This window comes from Anguilla anguilla, chromosome 12 (genome assembly GCF_013347855.1).
Source record: "Anguilla anguilla isolate fAngAng1 chromosome 12, fAngAng1.pri, whole genome shotgun sequence".
Lineage (NCBI taxonomy): Eukaryota > Metazoa > Chordata > Actinopteri > Anguilliformes > Anguillidae > Anguilla > Anguilla anguilla.
The window spans coordinates 33,899,288-33,916,240 of record NC_049212.1 but is presented as its reverse complement, the minus strand read 5'-3'; the positions used below and the strand labels follow the sequence as shown (position 1 = coordinate 33,916,240).

At 43.5% G+C, this 16,953-nt stretch overlaps 1 protein-coding gene across 2 annotated transcripts in view; it reads left to right on the top strand.

Annotated features, from left to right (window-relative positions):
- The first annotated feature begins 165 nt into the window (after positions 1–165).
- mtus2b (microtubule associated tumor suppressor candidate 2b) overlaps positions 166–16,953 on the top strand; it is a 65,416-nt gene continuing 48,628 nt past the window's right edge. The window contains exon 1 of one of the 2 annotated variants that reach the window (XM_035385095.1): positions 166–697. The gene's annotated coding sequence lies outside the window, so the exon portion shown is untranslated. Of the gene's footprint in view, positions 698–8,935; positions 9,058–16,953 lie in introns of those variants that run through there. The other variant, XM_035385096.1, reaches the window with a different exon arrangement.

The following is a 16,953-nucleotide window of genomic DNA, read 5'->3' as shown; positions in this document are numbered from 1 at the left end:
ATAACACTTGTTGTATCCACTGTTGAAGCGAAATGTTACAACAACAAAAAAAAAAGACAACCCATGTGTCCAAGCACCATGCTGGACATAGCCTGCACAACACTGACAAATATCTGAACACTAGTACACCAGTTAATCTTTATTTCAATTTTTCATTACTGCGAAAATGGGGTCTCAGTTGAGTCACGATTTAAGTTGATCGTTTGGCCTCAGCTGTGTGATCAGCAAACTACGGTCACAAGAGAATTTCCCTAGTCCCGCCGTGGGTACAGTGGGATTTGTCGTTCGGGACTCCTTTTTATCCCGAGTGACTGAACAGTAGTAGCATTGGGGTTAAAAACTGACCGTAATACAGAAATAAAGCCCTCGATAACGTTTTCTCTGGGGTGTTTACGATCTGGCTGCGAGGCCACGTGCGCCTGGGCTACCTGTACACAGGTAGAGTTCCACGAAGCAGCCGATAGGGGGCAGTCCTGATTTTAAAATGGCCTAAACTGGAAAGCAAGCGGACTCAAAGCGCAAAGGAACGGCGACCGCTTTCCGTACCGTGCGAGGGGTTTGTTTGCCCCTACCCCCTCCCCCTTCCTTGTGATGCTGCGGAGCGTTTGGTACCTTTCAGCGTACAAGGTGGGAAATAAGACGTACAAGCTTTTCCCCCCCACGGCCTCGACACTGTAATGCGGAATTAATAAACAAGGTAAGATACGCGATATTGACATTAGATAATGCGGAATAACGGTGTTAATGGTGATTTGATTCTTTGTGTCGCTAGACTGTATACGGATGGAGATACCATCTAAAAACATTCCCTAGCACACTGGCGTGATTATACTTGCATACGTTACGCATATCTGGCGAATGACTAGATTCTGAGGGAGCTGGTATTGGATGGGTGTCAATAAAATCGCACGTTCTGTTTGTTGTCAGGACGTGTACAATGGTGCATTTTGTTTGTTTCAGAACAGGTATTCTTGTACGGGGGGCGACTAGCAGCGCTCCACAATTAAACAGAACTTCGCGTTACATTTAATTTATTATTTCAATGGAAGGTTACCAATACAATGTCATTTAGTTTCTCTATTAGCGATTTGGCATGTTATGGTCTCTGCTCGCAGTGCTTTGAAAAGAAAAATTAGCCAATTCCTGGATTTGCCGTCGAATATCTCAAATTATTTAAAATCTGTTTTGAGTTCTCTGGGTTTTATATCTAGCCTATGCACCATTGTCCATTTATATAAAAATATATGGCCTTTCTTTTATTTTATTTTTTTATTTATTTGCATGAGCTGTTGAATATTGACGACGTGTGTTTGCGCATATACGTGCGTGCGTTTGTACTCGTAATGTAGATTTCTGTATCGATAAATAGGCTACGGAGTCTTTTTGTGATACGACGCAGTTTAATTTAGTTAATATCCGCCATCTATAGAAGCCACATGTAAGACCAGCCGCGCTCGCTTCCAACCCTTGACATCGCAAGCTGCCAGTACAAGTCCTTTCGCTACAGGGTACACATGGCTTCTCAGTATGGTTGGAAAAACGCTCCCATCTCGTTGCGCCACTTGCGGGGTGTGTAGGTGTTGTGTAATAGCGAGCGCGGTGATTCGCTGTCATTCATCGTGCTTGGAGCGACCGTGTCTGTTCGACGTAGGTTTTATACCACGACTAGGAAAACAGTCATTGTTTTGGTAATATTGGTGAAATTAGTTCAAGCGAACTACAGAAGGCTACGGTCGTTGCGTCAATGTCCGGATCACATATATAGGCTTCTGAAAAACATGGTCCTGTCCTGGTCTAATTTCAGCCAAAATCTGAGTCCTACCATGTTTCATTTCTACACTTCCTTTATTTCAGTTTCTAAGACAGTTTACTTGGATGTATTTATTTTAAGCAAACGAGGAACCAAGAAGTACAATTTTCGTGACAGCCACTTTAAGTACAGAGTAACTTAAGCTTCACTCATGCCCCCATTTTATCAGCTGGCCGCCACTTCAGTTTAGCCCCATAAATTGTACTTAATGAGAGTGCCCACAATTCTTTGCAAGAGCAGTGAACCATAGTTAGATATTACATGTAAATAACAGGAATGGAATGGTATAGCGACAGACTATCATAAATGTGAAAGCAGTTTACATTAAACTATATAGTATCAAATTAGATAGTTGGGTTAAATGAATAGCCGCTGAAATTATTCCACAGGCTACAAACCTAGCATGTTGGTAACACTAATAAGTGCAAACTGGCCTCAAGGGAGTCTATTTACGTAGCATAACGTGTAAATGTGGACTTGTGCAAATTAATTTGTCCAACAAGAACCATCGAGTCTCTGGTGTACCATCAGTAGAACTGAAAATGGGCCAACATAAAAGGTGTTTTAATTATGCCACCAGGCTTTATTCATTCATTTAACCTTTATATTTCACCAGGATATTATCAGGTTAAATCCTTTAAGGGAGACCTGGCCAAAACTGCAGTCATAAAATGCAGCAAAAAAGTTTAGTACCAAAGAGACAGACACACACACAGCAGTAAAGAAGCATGTAACACTTGTACAAAGCCAATTAATGCACCCCACACAACAGCCCCCTTACAAAAAAAAAAAAAAACTCCCAACAAGGACACGTCAGAGTCCTAAGAGTCCTATGAACAATTGATTTAAAATGACCTGTGCCAATAGTACTGCCTCCATTTTCAGCATTTTCAGATACACTCATTGGGCATGGAATAAGAAACACAGGAGGCCACCGGCAAATTCGTCCAGTAGGCTCAACTGGACCTCTGGAATCCCTACTGGATGCAATTCCTGTGACCATAATTTATAACGGACAGTTATTTTACCTCAGCATATTGAATGGGCTTGCCCTGAATGGGCTTGCTCTGCCTCTAGTAAATCGGCACCATTTGCTTTGGTGCTAGCACCAGCCCAAGTGCTGCATCTCAAAGGCCAACCCCGCTGCGCTGCACGCCAGGATTAAGGCCCGCTTGACCTTTTGTTGTGAAGCACATTCGGTTGACTGCCTTGAAGAGCAAGGGGGTCCACCATTCTGTTGTGCCAATAGACGAGTGGGTCAGATATTTTGACAAATCATTCATTGAGCCGTTAGTCCTCCACACTGAAGGTGGAGAATCAAGCCAAAAAAAAAATCCCTGGTAGTGCATCAAAAATCAAAAAATGTAATTTACCAGCCAATGAAGTGGGGTGAGGGCGGTGGGGGAGGGTGCTTGAACCAGCTTCTCTGCAGACGTCTAGAGATGGAGCAGAGCATGTGCAGTCAAGGCAGCACTTTCTGGGGCTCCGTTACTTCCCCCAAAAACATTTAAATCTGCTGCTTTCGTCACTGTCCCAACTGGCAGTTAGGTGAGCCCTGCAAGCTTGACAGGAGGGTTCAGCCTTGGACTTGACCTTTACCCTTGCAATTGTCCAATCGAACAGTGGCACCGAAGGCTCGTGCTACGCTGCACTGCACATGGGAGATTTTGCCTGAGGAAGAGCTGGGACAAGTTTCAGGACACCAGATTGGTCAATGCTTTGTGGGTGGAGACTATGGCTTTTCAGGGCATCGGATTGGCAAAGGCTTTGTGGGTGGCGACAACAGGATGGAGCCTGAGGCTTTGAACCGCTACCAAGTGGAATGGAATTGGCTGTCTCTCAGGTCTTAATGTGAGTTTGTAGCTGTTGTCTGATATTACCCTTAAATTCTCATTATCTTGATCTCAAACATTAGCCTTTTGAGAGATTAGTTTCTATATTCTAACCATTTTTATATGTAATTTAAGGACTTTTAGATTAAAAAGAGATTGGACCACAATGAAGAAAGCATGGTTGAGGATCAAACTCAACTTCAGAGGGATATGGACTGCACCACACATCTCGCTGATCCATTTTACTGCAAGAGAGGTCACAACATTGTGATCTGCGCCATCAATAAGAGGAAAGCAGAACAAGGGTTCCTCATGGTGTTATGCTTTGAATTTAAAATGAGTCATTTACACAAAATATGCAAGTGGCTTAGTCATGGATATTAAGTGTAGCAGGCAAAGCCCTGATCTTTAGTCACAGAAGACCCATTTCCAGAATTAACCCAACTGCCATCACATTGTACTTTGGTGAGATCTTCATGGTAGCCTACGGTCCAGTTGGGGTCAGTACCAAGTCTGGGCTCAAAACATTACACACAGCAGTTGGGACCATTTGGGACTCATTTGGGTGACAAAATAGACTAATCTGTAGTACAGAAGTGCATATTGCCCTATGGTAATGCCTCTGGAGGTTTTTAGGTCAACCGCTGCACTCAGCAGATCAGGTCTTCCTGTTTTTACTTCCTGTAGGATGCAGGTTCCTCAAGAGAGGAGGCAGTGATGGAAGATCACTTCCTTAATAGCAAAGGGGCAAAGTCCACTCATTTCTGTTTCAAATTGTGTACAATGGAAATAGATTTGGTTAAGTATGACACTACAGCAATATTAGTTTTGGCAATTTAATCCTTTAGTTTCTGATTGGGAAGTTCATAATTTGCATATTGGGTTTAGCTTCCTTATCTTGACCTTTCATAGGGAGTTAGTTACAGGACAGGGAAATGAGCAAACCAGTGCCCCCGCCTCGGCCAGAGGCCCTGGGGGTGTGCGAGAAGGAGTATCCCCGCAGACAGTGCAGCTGGAGTGGCGGTGTTATCAAGAGTGATCCAGGTTTCTGTGAGAGCCAGGAAGTCAAGAGACTTCGTCTTGGCAAAGACAGTAATGAAGCTAAAACAAAATGAACCAGAGATACGCTTCTGAAAACGCGGAGTAGTAGCCGAGACAAACAGATGCACACTGACCCCTCCAAATATTTTCCTGCTGCAATACATCTGGTAAAATGTAAAGCACATTTTGAAAAATTGTACTGAATGTGGAGCTGGGAGACAAAAACAACAACTGAATTGTGTGTAAATGACTCCCATCAGCAACAAATTCGGCTTTTTTTTTTTTCCCCCAAACCTCCTGTTCAGCTCACTGAAAATACAAATCACCCATAATTATTTTGAAAAATGTTACTGACATTAGTCCAAATTGAAGTGGGGGCCATCCGGTTTTCTTACATTAGTGTAATTCTGGGCAGTCCCAACATCCCTGGCTCTCGTCGTCTACTGACATTCATTCTCAACACCTCATCGTGCAACAAAACCTTTTCCTTCCAATTACTGGCAGTCGCAGTGATCCATCACATTGGATCAGCTGAGTGAGGTTTGTAGAGTGGTACAGATAGGGAGACTCTAAAAGCAGCTCAGACACAGAGTGGCACACACAGGCTGCAGTTTTCCCCCTCAACCTGTCGTCACCTGAAATGCCTGTGGCTGTGTCAGTTTAGTTCCTTTAAGAGGCTAATTTCTCATCATTTAAAATGCTGTAGGAGAGAAGCAGATTAATCTGGTGTTGGAAGGTTTAGATAAGGGGACAAATATGAAGAAGCTCTTCTCGAACATCCAAGGTAAAAACCCTGAGGAAAGCTCATTTGCTAGAACATGTTGGCAGTTTGTAATGTGTGCAACATCCAAGCCTGGGGTTTGATTTACAGTTGTGCGCTTGCTGCCTAATAGGGATCATATCAAATATCAAATTACAACAATTCAACCATGGCATCAATTGATTACAGGGACCAGTCTTCAGATTTGTGTAAATGAGTAAATATTGAAGGCAGCGTTTTATTCTTTCATCAGCATGTATGAAGGAGAGCCAGTGCATAAATCATGTACATTATTCATCTTCCTGCTGGAAGGTGCGATTGGATGCCAATCCATTTGCAGTGAGTAATTTATGCAGAACAAGGATTTCACACAACGCTTGGGGTGGGAGATCAGATTGTTCGAATATTCAGCCTTGGGAGTCATTATGCATTTGACCATCAAAATTAAGCTTGGCTGTATGTGGCTTACACCTCCATGTGCGGTATATTGAGGGGGAGGGGAGGGGATGTACTTTCTGCATTCTCCACACTGCCTCCATATTTAAATGGTGGCATTTCTGTGTCAGTTCAAAGCAGGATTCAGGCTGTCCAGGTGTGATGCTTATACCCAGAGCAGCTGGGGTGCAGGAGAGCGTGTGGGTGAGCAGCTGTATGAAAAACACTGTTGCAAAACTGCACTCAAACTTCTATTGTACAATCCGTGCATAAGATTCAAAGTGCTTAGCATTGAATCAGAATTGATCACGCTGAAATATTACAGGTGCTGTGACAAAGCTGGTCAGACAGAATGAATTAAAAACATCTGAGACAGGGGGTACATACTACTGAAGGTTATTCAAGTATATTGGGAAGTTGCATGTTTTTTCAAGGGACAACTGCTTCCACAGGGTTAAGACCTCAATGCTTCTTACAAGGTAGCCTTTCCTTCAGCTCCTCACACACCTGCTTTTGACACCAGCAGGTGTGTGTATGCGGGAATGGAACAGTTTTGTATAAGCTTTGTGCCTTGGTGGAGAGAGACAGGACCGTCCTGAAGGGCTGAATGTCACTCTTCAAATCAGGAGCAACAAATCAGACAGCAGAAACCTGCCACACCAGCATTTTTCTGAACTCACGCCATTGTTACCGACCATCCACACAGGCATAGGGTGGTGATCCTACATCTGAATGGATTGAATCACAATGGGCTTGTCTTGGTAAAGCCATCCTGTTAGAATGTACTATATGTACATTCTCATGTTTTGAGGAAATGTTTATATTATCTCAGTGTAAGTACCACATGCAAAATTAAATACATTAGTTCTGGTATTTTGTGTCAGTATTCCCAGTTGTGTTCTACAACTGAAGAGAACTGGTGAGGATTTTGGATTGATGGCTCATGATGTGCAAGTTTGATTTTGAATGTGCAAGTGTGTGTGTGTGTGTGTGTGTGTGTGCACGTGGAGGACAGGCTCATATCTGCTGAGTGGAGGATGCAGTTTGCCTTTTCAAATGGCTCAAAACAGACACCGCTGGGTGTCAGATGGTGCTGATGTGTCTAACAGACTGGAATGACATCACCAGGATAGGGGTGGCTTTGGCACAGTATGAGCTTACCGACCTTCGCCTGCAGTGGTGCATGCTGGGAAGTGGCTGTACAATGCCCTTGTACACAGAGGTACACTGTTTTAGACTATATACAAGACAGCTGTGCGAACAGTCAGAACCTCAGAACCCTTGCTGAGATAGCGGTCTTATGCGGTACTGCGTCCGATTTGCTCCCGGAACATTCCATCTGTGCGAAAGTAAAATGCCAAAATGTAAGTTCTGCGCATTGCCCTGGCTGAGAGATGTACGGACACAGAAACGAAACTGCGCTCGCGTGTCGGCTCCTGGAGAGGGTGAAGCTGTGTGAAATCGGATACAGTCCTCAGGGCTCTGACACGACAGGTCTTGAGGTCTGGCCAATCACAGACCGGGAGCAGCGTGAGGTAAATACTGCAGCGCTATTGGCTGAGAATCACCCACCCTCAAGACACAGCAGCCCAATTAACCCTTTACATTCAGGTGGAAAATAACTGCAGAGGACAATGGAGGGTAAAAAAAAAAAAAGTGGCATCTGAACATGCATGCGGAAGATAAGCCAAGAGGAAAGAATGTTAAGAGATGCTCCAGAATAGAAGAATGTCGAGTGTAAAAATACCACGACGCTGCACGCGGGTCTATTTTTAGGAGAGCCGCGAGTCTGGATTAGGATGGGTATTCTCCAGCCATCACCTCTCTCGCACACAGACACGCACACACGTTGTGCACCCTCCTCCTCTTCTCTAATTACAGGTACAGCACTGTGCAAGTGACAGGCAATTAGGCACAAAAAGAACAAAAAGTCACCTGATTTCTAATCAGCCGCTATTTTGAGCCGTCCAATTAGCAAATGTGTAAATGATGGCACGCTTGGTTTAGCAAGCTTCAGGCATCAAAGCTCTGGGTGAGAGAACACCATCACATCAAAAGCTACAGATGCTTACTCATCTTCTGCATGAAAGTCCTTTAAGGGCAAATTTTTGTAGACAGCGTAGGGCTTGATTTCAAAGATCAAGGATAATTGTGTTTCATCAGAAGATGATACAGGAGGCTGTTCCAACTGAGGAAAACAAAGTACTTGATAAAAGGACTAAATCTGAGAATGTGAAAAACCATGCCATGTACTACCAAATGTATCACATCCTACTCAGTACGTCCAATATGAAAGCAGACTGAAAGACCATTAGTATGGTGGTATGAGAATTACATATGGGCATACCAACGTATGGCACACAGGCCGAAATGTTAATTATAATTTTAGAAAATTCACATTTAGTCCTGGAAGCCTATGCAAATAAGCAGAATTGTACTTTGCTCTGCTCAGAACAAGCTTGCCATTGGTGTAATTCACATCTGTATATTAGTAATTCTGTTTGGTGGATGAGCCTGTAAAATGGATTTGCAGTGCACTTGTGACCCATACAAGTACCTGCATTTATATTCATTGTACATGTGTACGTGTGCGACAGGGACAGAGACGAGAGCTCGATCATAAAGGGGTTGAATAACTTAATGGACGTTTTGTGTGTCTGTTTGAAGACAGAGTGGCGCACTGGCTACTGTAACCGTCTGTATGGAAGGGAACTAACCCCAGAGTCCCATCTGAGACAAAGCAGCCAATGAGCGGGCTGAGCCAGCCAGACCAGTTTAATTATTCATGAAGATCTCAGCTTGGGGGCCCAGAGCTGGACTGATGTGCAGTGATTGCAGGCCTTATCAGTGTTGCAGTGTGTCAGCAGGGGGGGGCAGAGGGGATGGGGGTGAACTCACTGGAGAGCACGCACACACGCGATCACGCACACATGCGCCGCTTCGTTAACTGATAAGGAGGGGGCGGGGACATGGAGGTCTGGTTAGAGGCCCGGTTTGGGGGTGGGGGGGGGGGGGTGTGGCTTCGTCTCTCATTCTCCAAATTTATGGCTTGTCATGAACAGGCTGAAATACTGCTTCTCAGCAGCGGGAGCAGGTTGAATGAGGCAGAAAGATCGCCATAGAAACAAAGGGGAAGGAAATGACAGCATCGCTGTGGCAGCCCTGACACTGCTGGCTGGGTAAGCGTGCTTCTCACTGTGCGATACTGCACTGTGCTGCATTTCTGTGCAGAAGCAGGGACTTTATATGCAGGTTTTGCTTCATTTTTATATCCAGGCTGTGCATGGGTGTCACACGCAAGAGAGGCAGAGGATCCTTAAAAAACAGATGAATTGTTCCCAGTGTTTTTGCTCATTTTCTGTGATTATCAAGCTCGCTAATTAATGAGAATCACTCACCAGCAGATTTGCTTTTTAAATCTCTTTGGTCTAATTGAAAACACGGCAAGGTCCACAAAGATTGGTTGCATTCAAATTTGATTGTGAAAGACGGATTTTCTTTTGAATTTAAAAAAAAAAAAAAAAAAAAAAACTGGTTTCTCAGCCTCCCTTGTCTGTTGCTGACTAGGCACCAACTGCAGTTTATACAGCATGTTAGCCAGGGCAACGTGCTCACAATTTACACACCGTTTTAGCCTAGGATGGCATGGCGTTCTCTGCACCAATTGGGACAGCAAGAGGAAGTCCCTCCATTTCAGGGAAGTGCGAGAACTGGGCATTTCATTAATTTCTTCTTTAAAATTAAAAACTGCTTTGTTTTGGGCGCCATGCTCGCCTTGAACCATCATCCAAAGGTGTGGACTCTCCCAGTTCAGCTTTGAATTCTGTGTAATGCAGTGGAGATGTGGTGTTAATTATGCATTTAGAGAGGCGATTTCATTAGATTGCATGATAGGAAATCACTGTACTGTTGCAGTCCAGATCAATATGCTTATTTTTTAAGGAAAAACAAATGCAGCATGATCTGGCTGCTCTTCACCAGAGAGAGTAAATCCCACTGCTCTGCACCATGATGTCACGCCTGTTGGGACGTCTTATTGATTTTTCAATCCCGTGATTGGAGGGGGTTCGCAAGGTGCATTTACAGGACAATTGATAATGATGCTTCTTATAATATAACCTACGCATCACCGCTGCAGCTACAGTAGTATTTTCTTGTACTCAGTCACATGACCTTATACCTTCCCCTCACTGTCTCAGTCTATGATGCCATGCTTTGTTAGGGGACAGATGCACTCAGTACCCCCTGCTGGCTAGTCTTTGTACTGCACTCCTGGGTCAGAGTGCAGTTTAGCACATACCCGATTCCACCCATTCTCACTTGATGCTCAGCATTGAGGCAAAAGTACATGGAGGTTTCTACAGTAAATGGTCATGAATGCTTTTTTAAAATCCCAGTCAGAGTTGTCAAATGCATGATGTAGCACTTAAAATTACTGCATGATAAATTAACGTTTTCACAGAAATTTGACACATTCATTGAAGGCAAGGACATTCCACCTGCCAAGAATAGTCTTGTGACCTTTAACCTCTGGTTAGGTTTAACCTCTAAGAGTTCCCAGAGGAGAAGGAAGGACAGGGGGAGTTGTGGCTGAGGGATAAACTCATCTCAATCTGTTTGCACCAGACCCCTCCCTTCAGCATCCCAGCATCCCCCCGCATGTCAAGGTGGACTAGCCCACCCGACTCATCTAGATTCAGTGGGATTGGAAATTACTGCCATTTGAGATTTAGATGAACATGGTCAATTTTAATGCAGTTTGATCTGGTTCCATTTTAAATAACATATTATAAGCACAGTAAGCTGCCTAAGTCTCATATGAGTCTCAAAAGTAGCTGGTTCCTGCAACCAGATTATACATTTATGGGTTATATTTCTTGTTTCAATGGCTTTGTTCACTCAGGAACGGATTCCATTTCTTTGTGTGATACCCGTGAGCAGTTCTGGTGGTCATCATTTGGGACTAGAAAGGATTAGGCATTTTAAGGAATAAGTTACCCTGCTGGCAAACCTCTGAGCTTCCCCTTCACAGCCGTTACCGATCTGATCTTTCCTTTCGCAGGAGTGAGAACCAGAGCAGTTCGGTTTTCTTAATCAGTCACCGATAAGCAATTTCACAGGCCACAAGACAGCAGCAGCCCCCAGCGGCAGTCTCATCGTTTACATTTTACTTTTCTAAAGCAGTGACTAAGCTGGTTTTGTCCCCAGAAAATACTGGAATATTTACTTTGAATTTTAATGGTCTTCACTTATTTACAAAAAAAAAAAAAAAAAAAGTCTTCAGGGCTCTCTGCCATGTAGGTCAGGGAAATGAAACCTTGCCCTCAAGGTCATTAGAACTGATAGTTCTCTTGTGTGGTAGTCCATAGTCCAATAATGTCACTGATTGTCCCAAGATTAAACTCACCGGGTGCATCAGGTTCAAACTGGTCCCTGAATAGAGGCTGAGGAATGAAAGCCAGCAGCAAGATTTAAGTACCCCTGCCGTAGAGTTTTCCCCCCACAAAGGGAAATAGATTGCAGTGACCAGGTAAACAGAGGCCCGACTTACTTCAAACAGGCCATGTAGACCTCCCCAAACCAAAGTTTGCTTTGACGGATTCATTTGCGATAGCTGTTGCTGTCGCACTGTGCCTCCCAAGAAGTATTACAGCCTGTGTGTCGTCTGGGAGGCGACTGCAGAGCTGGGACACTCAGTGGGTAGGGGTGGACGTAGTCACATGACTACAACAGACATGTATAGAACTAACCCTTGAGTGTAATAGAATGTGACTGCATTCATACCTGTGAGAGCCCAGAAGGCGCAAGAGACTATGAGGGATTATACCTTTTCTATAACTGCATTTCTGAGGCTTTGGAGACTGCTGGATTTATACTGGGTGTCAGTGTGGCAGTTACATTAAACCCAGAGGCTTAGCGGGATAAACAGATGTAGCCCACATCCCCACAGTAGGAGGAATAGGTTGCGAGTTAACAAGCAAACTGCTCTGTCACTATCGTTTGCTCCGTTTCTCCCCCCATCTCCTGTCTCTCAGCATTTCCTGTGCGACTACAAACTTTTTCATACGGTATCTGTTGTGGTCGACTTCTGGATGCTTTGTGTCTCTGGGAGCTTTCATTAAGGGGCCCAAGGGATCGTCACAAACAGAAATCAGAGAGATTTAAATCACTTTGTTGTATTCACACAAACATAAGCTGTGCAATAACAACGGTATATAAAAAAAAAGTATGTAGGGGTGGTGAACTACCCATATGGGCTTAAAAACCTCACTGGGTATATTAAATGAACTGTTCAAAAAGAATGTGCTCATGCACTCCAAAAGAACATTAGTGCACAGACTCCAAAAGAACATGAATGTACTTTAAAAAAAACACCAAGCAGCAGAGTTCAAACGAAAAGGGAGAAAAAAAGAAAATCAGTCCTTTGCAGTGTGGAATGTTTTTTCTATGCCAGTGTTTGAGTGTTTGTAGTTCTGCATTCTGTCTCTGGGTATAAACTGTGGGCTTGGAGGAGCCTTATGCTGGTAAATGTAGATCAGGCTTGTTTTAGCTGCGCCACTGCTGTGTTCAGTGAATGCTGGGCTGGTCCCCGATTTTAGGAAACTGCACTCATTTATCAATCAATGCCTGATAAACTGCCTTCTCATCACTGATCTCTTCACTGATTGCAGTGCTTTTAATCTTCCCGAGTTGTTCAATCTTGATTCAGGGACTTGATTGTTCGGAGTGCTGTGAAATGTCATTGTTTTTTAATGTAGGGAGCCGTTGTGACCTACAGAAAAGTTCTAACTCAAACTTTACAGTATTTTAGGGTGGCTACTTTGGCCAGGTCTCCCTTCAAAAATATTTGTCATGCAACCTCCTGGTTATGGTTAAATAAAGCTTTATGTTCAGCTCTGGAGGGAATGGGGTTGGTGTTATTTTCACCAGCTCCATGGGAGAGCGGTACTGAAGAAATGAATGGGATTGTTGGTGTTAATTTTACTACCCAACTGGAACAACTCAGGCCTCTCTGGCAGTCTGCTGTACCCACTCAGGTTTCACCATTTCCAGGCAACCTGTGGTTCAGGCGTAGGACCAAATCCAGCTAGCCATGACTGAGGGAGGCTCCTCTCACTAAAATGGTGGTGTGGCTGGGGAACAGACAAGGTAATCTCTGAAACAAGCTGCAGTGTTTTCAAAGAAAGGGTCGTTTTCTTATCGTTTAGTAGAATTTACCTTTTAGATACAGTAAGTTGTGTCTTATGGAAACTGCAACCATAAGAGCAAAATCCTGTAGTTCTTTAACATATGTTTTGGGTGACTGCAGTGACAGTACACCCTGAATGAGGGTGTGGAAGACCGATCGATTGGTCTGTACCTGACACTGCAGGGGCTGAGGAAGCACTAGAGTCTCTGGTACTTCACTGCAGGTGATGATCTGATAAACAGGCTGACAGCTCTCACTTCTCTGCTCAATATCACCTCCATCCCCCAGCTAAACTAGCATATAGAGTGTGTCCTGGCACAAAATGGCTGCCACGCACATTAGTGGTTGAGCAACATTTCCCCCCACTTCACTGAAGTGCCTTGAGGTAATTTGAGGTAAAAGCTCATAAATGCAAAATGCAAGATATCCATTACTGTACAGTGATAGCTAACCTTTTACCAGACCTTTACCTGTAGTTAGGTTCAGGATTGAATGGGTGCATCAGGTAAGTGAAAGTCCCCAGTCTCTAGGGAGGCACGTAAACCCAGGTGTCTGAGGATCACTGCACAATGAGCTCCAAGTATAATCATAATGTTCTCACAGTGCATTCAAGCATTAATATCTGGCCTGAGCCTTAGAGCTGGTCCAGACTGCTCTGACTCATACATTCTGCAGCATGAACAGCTTCCTTCAGAGACTGCTTTGTAGAGCCCTGAAGATTCCGCTTCCTCGGTGCACATATCTGCGTGCACTGTCCATGCATCAGCAGGTGTGTGCGCACACAGGTATACAGATGCTTCCTTGCAAGTGTGGCCTACATGTGTATCTGCATGCATATATCGTGTACAGTGTATGCGTGAAAGAGTTGAGCAGTACATGAAGACCAATGCATAGCCATAAGGGTATAACCGCCCTCACTCTGAAGAGACAACTCAGCTCGGTTATGATGTCACAAAGACTTCAGCTAGGAAGCTAAATCTTGACCAGCATCTACTGAACCCAGTTATGCCAGAACTCCACCATCCTCTGTACAGCATCTGTGGGCTTGTTGAGGCCTCACTTCCTGGAGCAGATTGACACCACTCAGAACAAGCAACTTTAGCATCTAGACCAGCGGTCTCCAACCCTGGTCCTGGAGAGCTACAGGGTCTGCTGGTTTTTGTTTTCACCTTAAAAAATCAGCACCTAATTGAGACCCAAGACACCAGGTGAGTTGAGTTAACTAATCAACTGCTCTAATTGATTCATGAAGTGCAGAGTCACTATGGAAGACCCTGTAGCTCTCCAGCACCAGGGTTGGAGACTGCTGATCTAGACATTCCTCACAAATGAGCACCTTCAGTGACATCACATTCTTAGGAATCGCTGGAGTTATCGATATGGTCCAATTTAAATGGATGCGGCAAGTTAACAAGCCAGAATTTTAACCAGAATGGCCTGGAGCCTTTCCCTAGACTGGAAAACAGCTTGTAAACACTCCAAAAACATTTTGAAGTGGGTAATCTACAGTTTAAATGCACTGCCTTTTGATGGGTGGAAAAAATACCACTGTTGCTTTAGTCTGAATATTCTCTCATTAGTAGATGTTCAGTTTGTACAATGGTGTCCTTACCCATATTTGTTTATTAAAAACAAGCCAAATATGGAGAAACTCTGAAAGTCATTAAAATACAATAGAGATAACATGAATTACTGCAGCTCAATCTCATCACCCAGGGGCAGATGGGATTTTTTTGGGGGGTGGGGAAGAGGGGTGAAGCAAGATCTTTTTGGGGGGGGGGGGGGGGGGGGGGTTTCAGTCCTCTCCCCTCCACCCCTTCAGGAGACCAGTAGTTGATGAAAAGAAGCACTTGAGCAGAGCCAGAACAGCTTTGAACTAGACTGCAGCAGAGGGAGGGATGGGAAATGGACCACTAAATCGGGCACGCTTCTGTCCGTTCGGATCAAAGCGTGAGGCTTGGTCTCGCTTCTGTTCTGCTACACATTGGATTAAGGGCCTGATTCTAGTGAGATCCAGCCATCATTTTCCACTTATCTGTAGTGCTAGTGTTACATTCCCCTTGGGATACAGAGAATACACCATTTATAATGTTTATGTTGCCCTACAGGGGACTAAAATAAAACTATGCTGCCACTTGAAAGGATTCTAAAAGACAAACATGTCAAAACTGACAATGTTCTCAAAAATAAAGCAAACTGCATATCACCTTGGTTTCATCTTTTTGCTTTTATCTACACTTGAACTTTTGTCTTTATAAACTTCACATTTTCTTAACTTCCTCTTTTTACCTGTCAATCTATACCCATACCAAGTTACCAGACTGAGAACAGCAGCAGACGCCTCTATTGAACCTCCAACAAGCAAGGCTACTCTGAGCCAACAGAGCAGCCAGAAAGCCAGGCTTTTAAGGTTTGTGGCTGATCACCCACAGGTGAGCCAAATCAAACCAGCTGCAGCCAATCAGCTCACAGAGAAAGGAAGTTGCTCCTCCCCACCCAGCCTCAGACTTCGAGAAAATCACCGGTTTCGAGAGAAACGGCAATCGATTTCGAGAATTTCGATTTCGAGCCAACTTCGAAATTTGAATCTGAGTGTCAGCAACCTGTGGCAGGCAGGGTGTTTGTGGGCCACTGTGTGTTTGCTTGTAGGGCAAAATAAATGAACACAGTGTGAACAGTTTGCATTGCATGAGATTTGAAATGGCTAGCATTGCAGACTAAGCAGCTTGCTTTATTATCTTTGAGCTGTGAAATACTGCAAAAATTGTGTTTAACATACAAACATCTTGCATGTTAATTAGTAGCAAAAAAAAAACATTAAAATTCTCTGAGGAGGCATTAATTACATTTTCTCTAACGGGCAAGCGTGGGGTTGTTAAAGCTTGAGCTTTAGTCAACCAAGACACACCATTAATTGATAACTGTGGACAATATTTTCTGTGTGTGCAGCAATGCATAACAATGCACACTAATTTTCAGCAGCATTACAGTGTTCCCTGAGTGTAATTACTTAATTATAGTTTTGCTTGATAACAACATATTTCTTATTGTGCGATAAATAATGCATTCTTTCGCACACAACCCCCGCAAGCTTGAATTTAAAATAAAGGATTACCGTGTTCGGTGGTTACGCTTCTAATTAGTAGCATGACACTTTGCAGAACCGGAAAGCAGTGTGAGTGTGTGCATGTGTCTGAAGTTGAGAGAAGCGCATTCCTGTCATTTAAAAAAAATAAACACTCAAATGTAGTAACACTCGTTTAGCCCGGTGAGTCTTGTGTGGTGAAGCTTTAGTAGATTGAAAATGAGGCTTGATTTAAAAATAAATAAGAACGATACAACATTTCGATGAACCTGCAAAACAAAATGGCATGAATATCATGGGAATATTTCACTGGGGAAAAAAGTAAAATATTTCATTAATATCTAGCATTACGTTCATCTGTAAATGTTAAAACAGTTGTTACTGTCATAAGATTTACTGATAAAAGTATGAGAGTTTGATGCCATTTGACATAAGCTGACATCATCTGTTGTGCCATCTTGTGACAGCAGTTATGTCATGTGCATGACCCTCATGTCGAAGGTTTTGAGTAAAGTGTTACCACAACATCCATTGTACACCCTCAGGTAAAATGGTCATTGATACTTGCCTGGTAGTACAGTACCACACACAGCATCTAACATCAAATGCAAATGATTTCTTTTAGCTACTGACCGCAAACAAAATGCTGGTTCTTTAGTTGGGAAATAATTTGCAGACAAAAATACAGGTAAAAGACCGTTATTGAAGACTAATTAATGGATGTAATGTGAGAGAAGTTGTGGGGGGTTCAGAATTGTGTTTAATAAAAGTTTTCCCTCTGAGGAAAAGGAAAAATGAAAG